A 15,149-nucleotide genomic window follows, 5' to 3' on the forward strand; every position below is an offset into this window, starting at 1 on the left:
CTAAGTGACTATAGTCATGTAACACTTTTGTGCTTCTTGGTACAGGAATGCCTTCAATAGGTCTTACACTAAGCTTCATTTGGTTATTGTATGGTGTCTGGTCGACTCTTATTGAAAGTACATAGCAGTCACTTCTGCTTTGACAAGACCGAGGGTCTTCCCCTCCCAGTTTGTTTATTTGATCTAGGTGAAAGAGATTCCTTCCCTCAATAGCTACCCAGCCTTGATTACTGAATGGGCGTATCCTCAGTCAGTGTTGAAGACCTTACCTTAAAAAGGCCAAGGGCTCCATTGTACCCAGAGCCCTCTCTAGTTGTCTCCATCTATATTTTACCACTGGTCCCAGATGGCTCTGGAGGGCTGAGCACAGCCTTCTCTCATTTAAATCCAATTCACTGGCATACCCTGGCATCACCTACCTGAAGTCATGAACAAAAGCAGAAACAAAAAGAAGCCTCCCTGCTACTTTGCTAATGACAGTGACCTTTCAACTAAATAAATTGTCTAGAATCCCTAACGTATTTGTTTTATAGTTTTTATCCAACGCCAAATATTTACACCAACTGGTTTTCTCTACCTTAAAAAACAAAACAAAAACCTGTCTATTTGACATTTTAAACAGCTCTAGTAGATATTAGTGGGAAAAAAAAGAAATTTAGTTAATCACTATTAAGCATCTATCAAACATATAACAGAATGTGAAGGAGAATTAAGACACAGCTTCTGCTTTCAACAAGGTTACAATTAAGGAAAGAAAATAAAATTTACACAAATAAAAAGAATGATTTTGCTGAAGAGAAAGGACATTGACCTTTTAAGTTTTATGGAAACACAAGCAAAGAGATACTAATAAAGGTCTCAGAGTCTCTTGTCTGAAAATGAGGGGACATCCAAAGCATGCAACATGCATAGCCTCCGCTCCAAATATCACTGCCTGAAATTTATAGTAAAAATTAAAACAAAGCAACAACTAATACCTTACATAGATTGATAAAAGAGCTTTAAATAGCTACAATTTCTGGCTATATAGCTAGCCTCTGAGGCAATATCTTTAGTTATTATGGCAAATAGTTATGGCAAAACACCTTTATAACTTATTATAGATAACTATTAAGAGCAAAGCTGAGAGTCACTATCATTGATACAAATTTGAAAACAGAATTAACATCTGTCCTGACTGAATACATTCCAAGGTCCTAAAAAAAAGTTCAGATAAAATACCAGAGTTGTAATTAACTTGACCAAAACTCATCAGTAGCTGGCACTTGGCTTAGAACTGTCCATTTCTGCACAAAATTAATTAAAATATAATTTCCTGGACTTTGTTGATATTGAACATATTAAACTAAATAGCTAATAGTTAACACTATCATCATTTAATAATAAAAAATTCATATTACACATAGATGCACTTCTATTTGTGGAACTCTCTATTGAAACAACCTCAATGACTCTTGGAGTAGATGGCATTTAAAATTACTTCCTTATAGCTAATTATTGTCATTAATACAAAAATTGTATACCAAAATGTGGTATGTGTGTCTGATTCTTTTATAAAACTCAAGTAACCAGAACTTCAGATGAATTAGAGTGTCCTAATTTTTCTAGTCTGGGAATCAAATAGAAAACATTTCATCCCTTGTTAAATTTTTTAAAATGGTTATTATATGACCTGCCACCACCTTAGCATAATGTAATAAACATAATTCTTAACTTTCTTTGAGAATTTTTAATGTTAGAATGCCTCAGGGGCAGCTAGGTGGTGCAGTGTAGGGCACCAGTCCTGAAGTCAGGAGAACCTAAGTTCAAATTACATCAATTAACACTGCCTAACTGTGTGAGCCTGGGTAAGTCAATTAATCCCAATTGCCTCAGGGAGGGAAAAATGTTAGAATGCCTCAAGTTAATGCCTCAAACACCCATTTTATTTGCAAAGTACCTTAAAAACATATGGTAAAATATATCAGGATAAATCTTTTGATTCTTGGGTTTTACAGCTAGAAAGTTATGGTACTGTTTATTTTTACTACAGAATAAATTGTTGATAAACCTTTTTTTTTGGTCGTTTTATTGTCCTAAAAAGTAGGACACAAAACGAATTCTAGGCAATTAAAAAGTTCTGGTTAAGACTACAAAATATTGGGGTTAATGGATCAACATATTCTAATAATGAAATTAACCAACTAGTACACATTATTCAGAAATTGAAGTGAATCCTATAAGCAACAACTATTCAATTGTGTCATTTGGGAAATAAGACTGTGTTCTGCTATGATTCAGGAGAAGTAAAAGAAATGCTTAACTTCAGCAGAAATCTAGGAGGCTAGAATGGAGTGTCTCAAAGTAAAGAAAGAAAAACCCAAGAAACAATTCTGATGAGAGAGAAGTAAAGTGATGACAGTTGTCAAAAGGTTTGGAAATTTGCCATTTGTAAAGGTTAACTTCACCTCTCCCAAGCACTTGAGAAGCAATGCACTGAGTCCTGGGACATAGACTTCAATTTTGTAGTTGGATAAATGGATCCTGTGTCCTTCTAAGCTTTAGCTCTATGGTTCTATAATTTTACATCTAGTGCCTCTTCCCTAAATGTAATCCACGTTTCCCATACTTCTTATCTATGAACATTGGTACTATTTGTACCCATTCCTAGCACCATTACCCTTTGGTCTTGGCTGGCTCTAACAAAAGCTTAAAACTTCAAGAAAGACAAAGAACTTGGGAACACAAAAGCTACTTGCCTTTTCTCTTTTAGGCATTAAAAACTAATTAGAATGGGTACTATTGTCCAGTAGCAGCTAAGAGTAAATAATTTTGTTCTCCCAGCCCCTATATAGACTCCAGCTACAGTAATAGGAACCAAGGTTCCATACTTTCCAGTCAGCTCCACCTTCAGGATAGTGCTCCTCTTTCTTATACTAAGACAACGATACCATAGGTTGCTTAATTATGCCTTCTTTCTTTCAAAAGGCGATGCTAATGGACATAAAGAACAAGTAACATTTGCATTGTCTATCCTGATTTTGTTACAAGCAACTTTCAGTCTTTAAGTGAGGAATGCCGGATATCACAGGGATGATTTTTCTGAATTATGAATGCCTTTTCTGGACCTGCTGATGAAGAAAATTGTTTTTTTCCTCATAATAAACTTAAGAGGTGTGCAACTTTTAAAAATACAAAAGAATTATCAGATTTCCTGAGGAATAAGAATTCAAGGAACTGACATGCTCTATCATAATAGCAATAGGTTAATATCCCTTTCTTTTTTTGATGGAGAAGCAGAATTAGGCCATTTCACTCTTAGGAATCTTCATAGATGTGACCTTTTATCTTGAGAAAGGAATGACCCAATGACAGTTGCCTTTCTTGTAATTAAGAAGAGCTTTTATATACTTACTCTTAAATATTGTGGAATCTCTCAAAGATGAAGGCAAGGGGCTACAAGTTACCTTGCAAAAATACTAGATCAGTGGGAAAAAAAGTTTAGTTCATCAATATTAAGCATCTATCAAACATATACCAGACTGAAGGAGAATTAAGACATAGCCTCTACTTTCAACAAGGTTACAATTAACGAAAAAAAAATACACAAAAAAAGAATGATTTTATTTGTACAAATAAAAAGAATACAAGTCACCTCTCTTACAATTTCCAATTACTTTAAATGGCCAATGTATTCCCTTTTAAAAAGTTTAATTATTTTGCCATCTACTATTATTTACTATTCTAATTTATTATGATTGTTATTGTGGTTAATGGAAATTAACATCTTAAAAAAATCACATTTCAAGAATTCAAGTATAAATGTTTTATAAATAATGTAGTACTTTTTGCTTAAAATAATCTTACCACAAATACTATTTTTTACTAACTTTTAAGCAACATACTCTGGCCTAATCAGTAATTGTATTTCTTTTCCCCCAAGATCAGAGATTACAATGTAGAAAGATGTCCTCTGCGCCACCTCCAAATTGCAGACCAACAGCTATTTTGTTACTCAGTCTTAACTTTCTTACATCACTGAGAGGTTAAGATGCCTTTCCCACATTCACATAACATTATGTATTAGAGTAGTTCTTGAACCAGATCTCTCCAACTCAGAGGCCAATTTTCCCATAAAACTGACAGCAGGATCTGTGTGGAGTCCACACAGTAAGACCATTAATCACATTAGTAAATATAGTTTAAAAGAAAAACAACCCAGGAATTGCTTTGGATTTTTTAACTGAGAAAAAAAATGGCATATCAAAAAGTTGAAAATTTTGAAAGATATCTCAAACTAGGTTTATCCTGTAGAATGTCAACATTTCCACTAGTTTTGTTGTATAATTTACTCAATACCATTTGCAGATATGATTACCTGTCACAAAATGCAGATATGACATGGCAGGGCTTTTCTTTGAGAATAGGGCTGTATATGTGGAAGAAAAAACTGGAGGAAAAAGAGGCAAAATTATTCAAACCATTTACACACACAGCTTTGAGCCAAGACATATTGGTCAAAAATTATGGATGTCTACTCATGGACAGAAACCTACTGAAGTTAATAAATTTTTCAAAAGTAGTTAAGTCTTCCTTAGAATTTAAAGAATTTATAGCATATTGTAGTTTCTGTACCAAATAGCACAGCAGATTAGGTACTAAGACACTAAAGTTTAAAACTTTTTAGAATCCACCCTAGAATTCCATTAATTGATACTCAAATAGCTCATTCATTTCCATTTTGCAGTTCCCTGAAATGATGCAGATGGCTTGCCCATACTGTACAAATCTAGTTTGTGTCCTCTCCTCCTAAGTACACCCAATGTAAATAAACTTCCTGGCTTCCTACAGAGCAATAGAGCCTTGAGGCTGTTCACCAGACAGCCTTCTCCTTCACCACCTCTGATTTGATAAGATCTTTCCAAAAGATCTGATAAGATCTTTTCTTCCTTCCCCACTTTAAATTGTTATGCTGTGGCCTACTCAAACCTAGCATATGGTTTTTATCCTGCCTTGCATAATATTCATTTTCAAATCTTTGGAAACCGTCCCTGACTTACAGTCTTACCACACCTGTGATATTTAAAAACAATAACAAGAACAAAATCTTTCTGGAACAAATGTGGGATTCACTGAAGGAGTATATAAATTCTTTGAGGAAACAGAAATTGTTTTCTCCCATCCTATTTAATTCTGCTAAGCAGAAATATCTGTTCCAGTTACACAGATGGAAAAAATCTATGGATTGTCCAACAAAGTGCATGTTAATAATTTGGGCAAAAGATGTTCTTCATCCACTTGAATATTTTTCTATGTGAATGATCCAGCCAAACTTATACGTGGTTCTGTACTGATCTCATCCAGGAGGCTCTGCAATGTTTCCAGAGCTTGAAATAATTGATATGATGTCATCTATAAGAGGGAAACAAGTAGAAGACTTCATTATCTATAAGGAATCCTTCATCAAACTGGATTTTCCAGTATGAAGAAAAAATTCTCCACAGTAGGGGTTGTTTTTCTTTTATGCACTCTTAAGTGTCTGGCATATAAAGCTTTAACAAATGGCTGTTAAGTGACTGTTCCCTATCATAATGGCAAATACCTCTTGCAAACACACAATTCACACAGTTTCTTTGATATAAGAGTTATTGAACAAAGTTTTAAAAGGTTGCAACAGTTTTCAAGGGATTTGGAATGACTGACATGTATGGGAGACACCTTTGAAAGGGGGGGAATCTTGAAGTTTTTCCTCTAAAAAATTAAATTATTTTTTATTAATAATAGGCAAGGTGAGATTTTGTATTCCGTACGGTTCAACTAGTGATAAATATGAAATTCACTGACAAATATTGCTTCTTAAAGCTTGACTTTCACTACTAACATGCTCCACAAAATACAATTGACACAAAGTACTTGCTCTGATGATTTTGACCAAGCAAACAAGAGTCTACTTTCTAGAATGTTCTATCTACCATGCTTGAAAGCTTCCCAACAGCAAGCTAAATCTGTGAGTACCAATCTAACTATAGAAAGATTCAAGGCCAGTAGGCTGGCCACTTGAATTCAAAAACAAAAACTACAAAACAAATGCTCAGCCCTGTGAAGCTCTCTCTTACTTCTGTAGTGAAACAGTTAGGAAAGGTATTCTACCAAAATCACAAAATTAAGGCCATTGCTAAATTTTAATTAATTTGACTGCTGATTCTCTAAATGAGAATAGACACTACTGGAGGTACTGAAGCTGAATATATTTGGTATAAATGAAAAAAAAAAAAAAAAAAAAAAAGGAAAAGGAAAGGAAGTAGCCATTAACTCTAAGAATAGCTTATAAGAACAGGTACTCCTTGAAGCAGTTGGAAGAAATTGTATTTCATAAGAAATTTCATTACCTTACATTACTATGTCCATGCAAATTATCTGCTACAGAATCCCCACAAAAATAATTTCAGTTTATGTGCCATTTGATCCATGCCACCTTCTGGGTATGCAAGAAAAGAGGCGCCAAGCAAGTCCAACCCGCCCCATGCCATGTCTCAATCACCCCCCATTCAGCATCAGGACAGTGACAGTGTGAGGTAGAGCCGCCAGGCTATTGACTGTGCCTCCCACTACGCCCCATGTATATCACTGAGTAAAGGAGAGTGGCCAGAGAGCCCAGGAAACATCTGCGATCCCCACACCCCCACACCTCGTTTCCACACTCATCACCCCAAGAAACAAACCTTGTGCACATGCACTTCTGTAGGGCTGCAGTCCCTGTTTCCTTCAGCAACACAGCTGCTTGAGACCCAAGAAAAAAACTTTTCAGTATCCAAGTCCTTGGCTCATTCAAAGTGTTTACCATCAGAAACAGATATGATTTTATCAGCAGAAATAATGTATTTAAAGATGCAGCATTACCATCTGCTTTGCCACTAAGCCCCAGGAGACTTTTCTATTTGATTTGAAGCTGAAACTTCCTATCTGTAATATTTTCTCTTATTGGAGGGGGAAGACAATTGTGCTTTTCTGTTTGTATCCCCATACACAGTGCACAGCTCATAGTAAATACTTTATAAATGTTTTTTCATTCATTCAATATCAGGTACAGAGGAAGAACAGATTGAAAAATACTATGGAGACTTTAGTAGGACCTTCCCAAATTAAACTAGTATGCACTTAGAATTTCAATCACTTCAATTTAAAGGTGGGAATTAAGTTGAGGATGATTGATAAATTATCAGAAAAGAATTGTCAGAAGTAAACAGTAAAAAATGTCAAAGACAAGGAGATTACATATATGGGAATCGTATTTTCTTAGAACAAAGATCAGAATTAAATAAACCTGAAATGGCATGAAAAATATGAATTTTGACCTATTTAAATAAATGACTAATAAAGAAACTCAGTAATATATGGTAGAAATCACAATATTATAAGTTGAATCAATGTAAATCAACTGCCCTAATAAGGAAACAAGAGGGAAAAGCATCTTTGTTAGGAAATATATGACAATTTGCCAAATAAACAGAAATGACAATTAAAGACAACACCAGCTTAGAATATATAAGCATTTATTAAATCTTAATGAAAAGGATGACAAAAGAATGAACACATCTGCTTCATAAAGAAGAAAAAAATAGAACTATTAAAACCAAATTCAAAACCCCAACATAGCATTTCCATTCTCTCTGTTTTTGTCTGCCTGCATTTTTGATTTTCTTCTCAGGTTAATTTTACCTTATTTTTAAGTCCAATTTTTCTTGTGCAGCAAAATAATTGAATGGATATGTATACATATATTGTATTTAACATATACTTTAACATACTTAACATGTATTAGTCTACTTGCAATCTAAGGGAGCGGGGGAGGGAAAAAGTTGGAACAGAAGGTTTTGCAAGGGTCAATGATGAAAAATTACAATGCATATATCTTGTAAATAAAAGGCTATAATAATTTTTTTAATTAAAAAACCAAAAAAACCAAATTCAAGTAAAGAGCAAGAGACCCATTAACTGAACTTATCCCAACAGTATTTAAGAATGAAACTAAAATGACATCAAATGGAAGAAAAATGGAAAAGATACAAAAAGAATTTTTTCATAACAAATTTTTCACTGTGAAGAACTGCTACAATAGTACTATAACATTATAGTTCCAGATGTCATTATAGTTAGTAAAAATGGAACTAAAAACAACAAAGATGGAAAGAGTGGCTGAACCAGACCAATTGTACATATAGGAAAGGCATAGGGAAGGGGACAACTGTGAGAACATTAAAGGAAAGAAGGTTACCCAAGGTACAGGAAAACATTTCAGAATTTATTGATACAAAAAAGTCAACCAAAAGAACGCTAACAACTCCCTATGCTGACTTTCCAAACTATAAAAATTTTCCATTAAGGACACGTTTTAACATGTTGAGGACATTAGTTGACAAAATAAGAAAAAGTTATTTTCCAAAATGGAGTCATTCATGCTAAAAATTAAAAGTACAATACAATTAACTACCATTTATTTAGAATGATGGGGAAAGGAGACAGAGTAAATTTAGGGGCTGGTCACCATGTAAAAGAGCTTAAAAGGATTTCTTGCATTCATGCATCTATGTTCACATGGGTGTCAGATTTATTTATGCAGAGCCATGACTTTCCTTCAAACTCCTTCATACCTCTCTATTGCTTTGTAAATTCAAACCCTTTTTCTTATTATTATCAATTTGTAGCTACCCTACCTTTCCACTCTGATCTCATGTTACTCTCCTCCATCTCTCAGTGCTTTAGTGAAATTGCACTATTCAATGTCTCCTGTTTACAGACCATTATTTTCTGCTTTGGCTCTGAAATCATGTTACCTATACCTGGTATAACTTCCTCATCTGACTTTTTAAACCTCATTGAAATGCTACTCCTCCAAGATCAAAAGTGGGAATTGGCTAGAATCCCTACACATAGACAATCCATTAAAACATTCATGCAATTAGATTTTTGGATTAACTGTCATGATGGTGATGAGGACAGGAAAAATTTGTCATAAAGATATAATGAGTAGGGGCAAGGACATTATAAGGATAAAAAGAAATTGTGCTGTGCAAATGTCAGTTATAAATATAATTCTTAGCCTACAATAACCAGGCCTACAATTTGGTAATGATTCAATCCCAAGATTTCTTCTGCATTCCTGCTGAGCTCAAACAATGTTTACAGAACTACAGGAGAGTAAATTGTTAAATGTTTAACAACCAGCCTGGGGGAGGGAGGAATAAGGGGTAGCTGAGGAGCATGCATATACACACTACATTTCAAAATTTTAATCTGCTTTCACTAATACTTTTGTAAATCTGGATAATCACTATGTCAAATTTAGCTTACTGGAGCTGGCTTCAGTAGATCCCAGACTACAAAGACAAAGAAATGTACCTTGATGAGGAGAAAGACCACAAATGGGCAGGGAGTGATGCATTACTATGAAATATTTATAAGAGGGCTGTTTCTCTACAAAGCTAGCAACTCAGCTGGTAACTGATGGTACAGAATGTATGTACCACTTAATGAGATGAATCCACACAAAGGTACAGCTTCACTTTTGTTGATGCAAAGTGGGGAAGAAGAGAACAAAGCTAAAAATAATTCCAAACAGCCAGCGACTCCAAGTGAGTTTAAAGATAATAGATAACTATGGCTTAGCACGCGCGCGCACGCACACGCACACAGACACCCCCCATACATTTTAGGGCTAAACTTAAAATTATATCAAAATAACATGAAATATAAAATAATATTAAACATTACTAAGAATAGAACTTTTAAAATGATGGAGTAGTAGGAACTTGTGGAGGTGAACACCTACCTACAAGCTTTTCCAAACAGATCTGGAATATGCACTAGACCAAATCTGGATGAGGCCATTCAGGAAAAAGTCACCATGTGGAGTGTGGATAATGAGGTGGCACAGTGGATAGAGCCCCGACCCTGCAATCTAGAGGACTAAATTCAAACCCAGCTTCAGACACATTTTTAACTGTGTGATCCTGGGCAAGTCACTTAACCCCAATTCACCTCCACTCACAAAACTCACAATGCAACATTTGTCCAGCCCAACTTGGCAGAAAAGAAAAGGTCTGTGGTCGCTGGGCATAGGGTGGGCCTCAAGAAGGGGCCAGACCCATGCCAAGGATTCCTAAGACTCACATCAGGTCACTTCAATGAGGACAGGTGGTAAATGACAATTTATTTGCCCACTACCTAGTGCTGAGCCATATCCAGGATGACAACAGAAGGGCACCTGCACAGGAATACCCAGGTATACCTAAGTAAGGAAAGGTTTGGGCAGGGGGCTGAACAAGAAGAAAGGTTATAAGGTGGCAGCAGCAGCAGCAGCATGGCTCAGATCCCAGACTCAGAGAAGGCTCTCACTTCCAGTAACCAGTCCAACCTAAAGCCCAACAGAGCATTCCAATTGGCTGATAGGGATAGAGTCTGGGAGAAGTTCACTCTTGTACAAATACATATACAGGTCAGGAACTTAAAGACCTGGAGGGGAAGGGGTATGTGCATATGTGTGTGTGTACATGTGCACATGTGAGAATACATTCATTCACACAAAAACAGAAATGAAAGTGAGGAAGGAGGGAGAGATTAAAAGCCTGCAGGATCCTGGAATAATACAATATTATTCATTACCTTCAGGAGAACAGCACAAACAAGACCAGCCCAGATATTCCTCTTGAAGTCCAGCCCTAACCATTGATCTGACCATAAAAAGCTTTTGTGGTGACAGGAATGTTCAAGACATACTTAGAAGGAAAAAATTACTCCAAATTATCCATGAGCTCTATAAGAAATGATCAGCAGGATGAATACAGAGAGGCTTGGAGAGACCTACATGAACTGATGCTAAGTGAAATGAACAGAACCAAGAGATTGTTATATATGTCAACAACGATACTGTATGAAGATGTAATTTGATGGAAGCAGATTTCTTTGACAAAAAGACCTAATTCAGTTTCAATTGATCAATGATGGACAGAAGCAGCTACACCCAAAGAAAAAACACTGGTAAATGAATGTAAACTGCTTGCATTTTTTTGTTTTTCTTCCTGTTATTTTTACCTTCCAAATCCAATTCTCCCTGTGCAACAAGAAAACTGTTTAGTTCTGCACACATACATTGTATCTAGGATATACTACGACATATTCAACTTATATAGGATTGCTTGACATCTAGGGGAGGGGGTGGAGGGTGGGAGGGAAAAATCGGAACAGAAGTGAGTGCAAGAGATAATGTTGTAAAAAAAAAATCACCCTGACATGGGTTCTGTCAATAAAAAGTTATAAAAAAAAAAAAAAATTATCCATGAGCAAAGCCTTAAAGAAAAACAGTTTGAGAATAAAAGTTCAATTAGAATTTCTGGGGAAAACAGAGAAAAAAGTTAAGAAAAAAAGTTTTGAAAGGTTTTTCTAAATGAAATGACAACACTAGAGGAAAAAAACTGAAAAAGAAATGATAACTATAGAAAAAATAATTGCAAAAGGAATGAACAGATTTGCACAAGTAGTAAAAAAATCTTGCCCAAGTAACAAATTCCCTCAAAATTAGAATGGACCAAATAAAAAGCAATTACTTTAATACGACAACAAAAAATACTAAAACAAAGGCAAAAAGCTTAAAAATAGAAAATATAAAGTATCTCATAGCAAAAACAACCAACCTGGAAAACAGAAGATGAAAAAAAAAATCTAATAATCATTGGCATATTGAATGTCATGATTGAAATATTAAGAGAAAACTGTCCAGACCTCTTGTAACTAGAAGACAAAGTAGAAAGAGAAAGAATGCAAAAGTTACCTCCTGAAAAAAAAAACGACACAAAATCAGAACTCCCAACACCATGAACAACAAAATAAGAACTTTCCAGTCAAAGAAAAGAATTGTAAGCAGCCAGAACGAACGAATTCAAGCACTGAGAAGCCAGTAGGAATGATAAACGATTTAACAGCCACCACAAAAAAAGGAGCAAAAAGTTGATGAAAATGTGCTACTTCAGAAAGCAGTTACATGGGGGTTTTCAGTCAAAAATAACTTAGCCAGCAAAACAATATAAAATTACAGGGAGAAAGGAATGTTTAACAAAATAGACAAATTGAGCAAGCATTCCTGATGAACAGACCTGAGATGCAAGAAGTTTTAAAAGTATAAACACAGGAGAAAAAAAAAAACATAAAAATAGTAAGCATGGATGAAAAATGGGAAAAAACTAAAAAAGGATTAACTATGTGTATGAGGAAATAATACACAAATACTCTCTGAACCCTATCATCACCAGAGTTCATTAAAGGAGTCCAATTAGACACAGCTTAGGAGTGGTTCTGTTATGTTATCATGATCTTTAAAAAAAAAAAAAAAAAAAGAATGGAAAGAGAGAAGAATATAGTGTGGGGGTGAGGAAGGAAAGAAAGGTAAGGGGAAATTATCTCATATAATTAGAGTATGCAAGTATACAATTATATAAGCAAAGGGGTGAGGAATTAGGGGGGATGGCTGACACTTAAACCTCACTTTCATCTGAATTGATCAAAAGGAGGAAAAATACATAAACAGAGTCTGGTACAGAAATACATTTCACTTAACAAGGAAATAGGAGAGAAAGGGGAGAACGGGTGAGGGGAAAAGAGATTAGAGGGATTAGTCCTAAGCAAAAAAGCTTTCAAGGATCTGCAAAATACTTGCAGCTCTTTTCGAGGAAGCAAAAAATAGGAATTTGAGGGGGTACCTATAAATTGGAGATGTTCAGAGAAAGTACCAATAGAATCCGAACATAGATCAAAGCATAACTTAAAAAAAAACAAACTATTTTTTTTTTTTGAAAGGGGAGGGATCTGTAATGTTCTTTTACAACATGACTATTGTGGAAATATGTTTTGCATGATTGCATATGTATAAACTATGTTAAACTGCTTACTGTGTCAGGAAGTGGAGAAGGAAGAAAGAAAAATCTATAACTTAAAATTTTAAAACAATATTAAAAAACTCAGAAGGAAGCACAGAAAAGCAGTGTAGTTTTGAAAATGATGTGTAGTAATTGTTAATAATTGATTTTCATTTAATGTAAACAGTATGAAAAAGAAATTCATGGTTTCATAATGAATCTTTTTGTGCTATGCTATGCACATGGAAATGCTTTTTTCAGAGTTGAAAGGCTTTATAACTATTTCTCAGTATTACATACTTTCTATACAGAAATAGTATGTGTGTTAAGGAACAGAGAAATTTTAAATAAATGTTAAAAAAAAAAAAAAGTAATAGGTTTCATAAGGGATAAAATACCAAATTTAGATGGTAACAACTTTAGATGGCAATATTAACCAGTATGCATGGAACACACTTAAGATTTGCAAGGTACATTTCATGCTCTTTTATTTCAGCCTCATAGGAGCCCTGCGCTATTAATATCTCATTTTACTAGTGCAGATATAAAGGTTAAGAGAGGTTAAGTGACTTGTTCAGGTCACACAATAAGAGCCTGGGGCTAATTCAAACTCATGTCTTTATTGACTCCAAGTCCAATGTATTATCTACTCTCATCTTCAACCTCCAGGAATTTTATAGCATGCTAGTGAAGCAGTCCTAGAGAGTCAGACCCATCTTGGGGGGGATGGGGCATGACACTAAGAGATGAGTTAGTGATTAACCAATCAGATGGTAGCAAGATAAACTGAATCCCACTCTTCCTTGGTCTTTTTTTTCCAACACAATCTCTCTTACCTTTCACTCATTATTCCCTAAAATTCCAGCACCGCTGTACAAGTTTCCAATTTTCTTTTGGCCTCACCCTCAGGGTACTTATAATCTATCTTCTACTATGGAATATCCACCCCTTAGACTTGCAGCCACAGCAGATGGCTTTCAAAAGGTAGGCTCTATATAATAATTTTATAAATGAACAAATATACACATGGAAGAGAGTGGTAGGGAAGGTGTCTATTTGCTCGGAAAGTTTTTACTGATACAGTTATACAGTCAAAAAAATTGGAGACTACTGTATCAAAGGAATAAGAAACCACCACAAATTGGTAAGTATAATTAGAATAAAAATATGTTACGAGTTTCAAAACGAAATGCTGTTGGAGGTCTGTTTTAAAAGGCAACAACTAATCTATCAGGGTGTTCAGGAATTATATGAAATAAACAAAATAAAATCAATACAAGTATCACCTAAATCTTATTATGTGAAATCCTAAGAATCTATATTTGTACAATTTTAATTAAAAATAAAATCTTTATCTTCTTGCTACACTATTCTAGCAAAGGAAATCATTTTGTACAATATCTTTATTTTAGACATCACCCATAAAGCATTTTAAAAAACGTTTTCTAAAGACCAAAGTAACTTGTCTTGGATGTCCAGCAGTGAGTGCTAGCCAGAGGCTAGACATCAGCTCAGCGTTTGTGTTCCCAAGACTATGTCTCTAAGGACCATGCCAAGAATCCAGTACAACGTGGGAATCACAACTGGTACTCCAAAGGGTATAGCTTCTGTGGGACACCATCATTAAGGAGGAAGGAGAAGAAAGAAGAGCATCAGCTCTTGTTTTTCCTTATTCTTACTAAAATCATAGGATAACAGGTCCAGAATTGTAATGAATCTAAAGGAGAAGCCCTAAATCCAGCCTTCTCATTTTACAGATTAGGAAACAAAGTTCCATGGAGGTTAATTGGCCTCCATGGCCAAGGAACTGTCTGTACCTACCAGTTTTAGGGCAAGATATTACCAGAACATAAATGTAACCAAGTCTTAAACTGTATCATTTAAAAAAGTGATTATTTTAAATCTCTGCACTTTCTAGATGTTGGTATGCTAGAACAAAGTCCCAGGTGGCTTGAGGTCAATTATGATTACGCCCAAGGTTATAAATTTAAAATCAGTGATATGACAAAAGTTGAATCCTTCTGCATAAAATTTAATACCTACAAATTCTTTCTTTTTAAAACAACTTGCTGTGTTTTTAGTATACAGTGTACCACAATGAACAAAACCACAACAATCAAATATCTAAATTTTTCTGGTTATTAGTCATGTGAACTAAGTTTTCTCATTAACCGCTTGAAGCCTCATTTTCTTCATCTGTAATTGGGGATAAGAACTGAACTATTTTTCTCCCAGGACTTTTCAGAGAATCAAGGAAGACAA

The 15,149-nt window shown here is 34.9% G+C and overlaps 1 protein-coding gene across 2 annotated transcripts in view; it reads right to left on the reverse strand.

Moving 5' to 3' along the window:
* The window catches only part of FAM117B (family with sequence similarity 117 member B), a 101,692-nt gene that overhangs the window by 26,057 nt on the left and 60,486 nt on the right, over window positions 1–15,149 (reverse strand). The gene's annotated exons all lie outside the window — the stretch shown is intronic.

Source organism: Sarcophilus harrisii, chromosome 3 (assembly GCF_902635505.1).
Source record: "Sarcophilus harrisii chromosome 3, mSarHar1.11, whole genome shotgun sequence".
Taxonomy (NCBI): domain Eukaryota; kingdom Metazoa; phylum Chordata; class Mammalia; order Dasyuromorphia; family Dasyuridae; genus Sarcophilus; species Sarcophilus harrisii.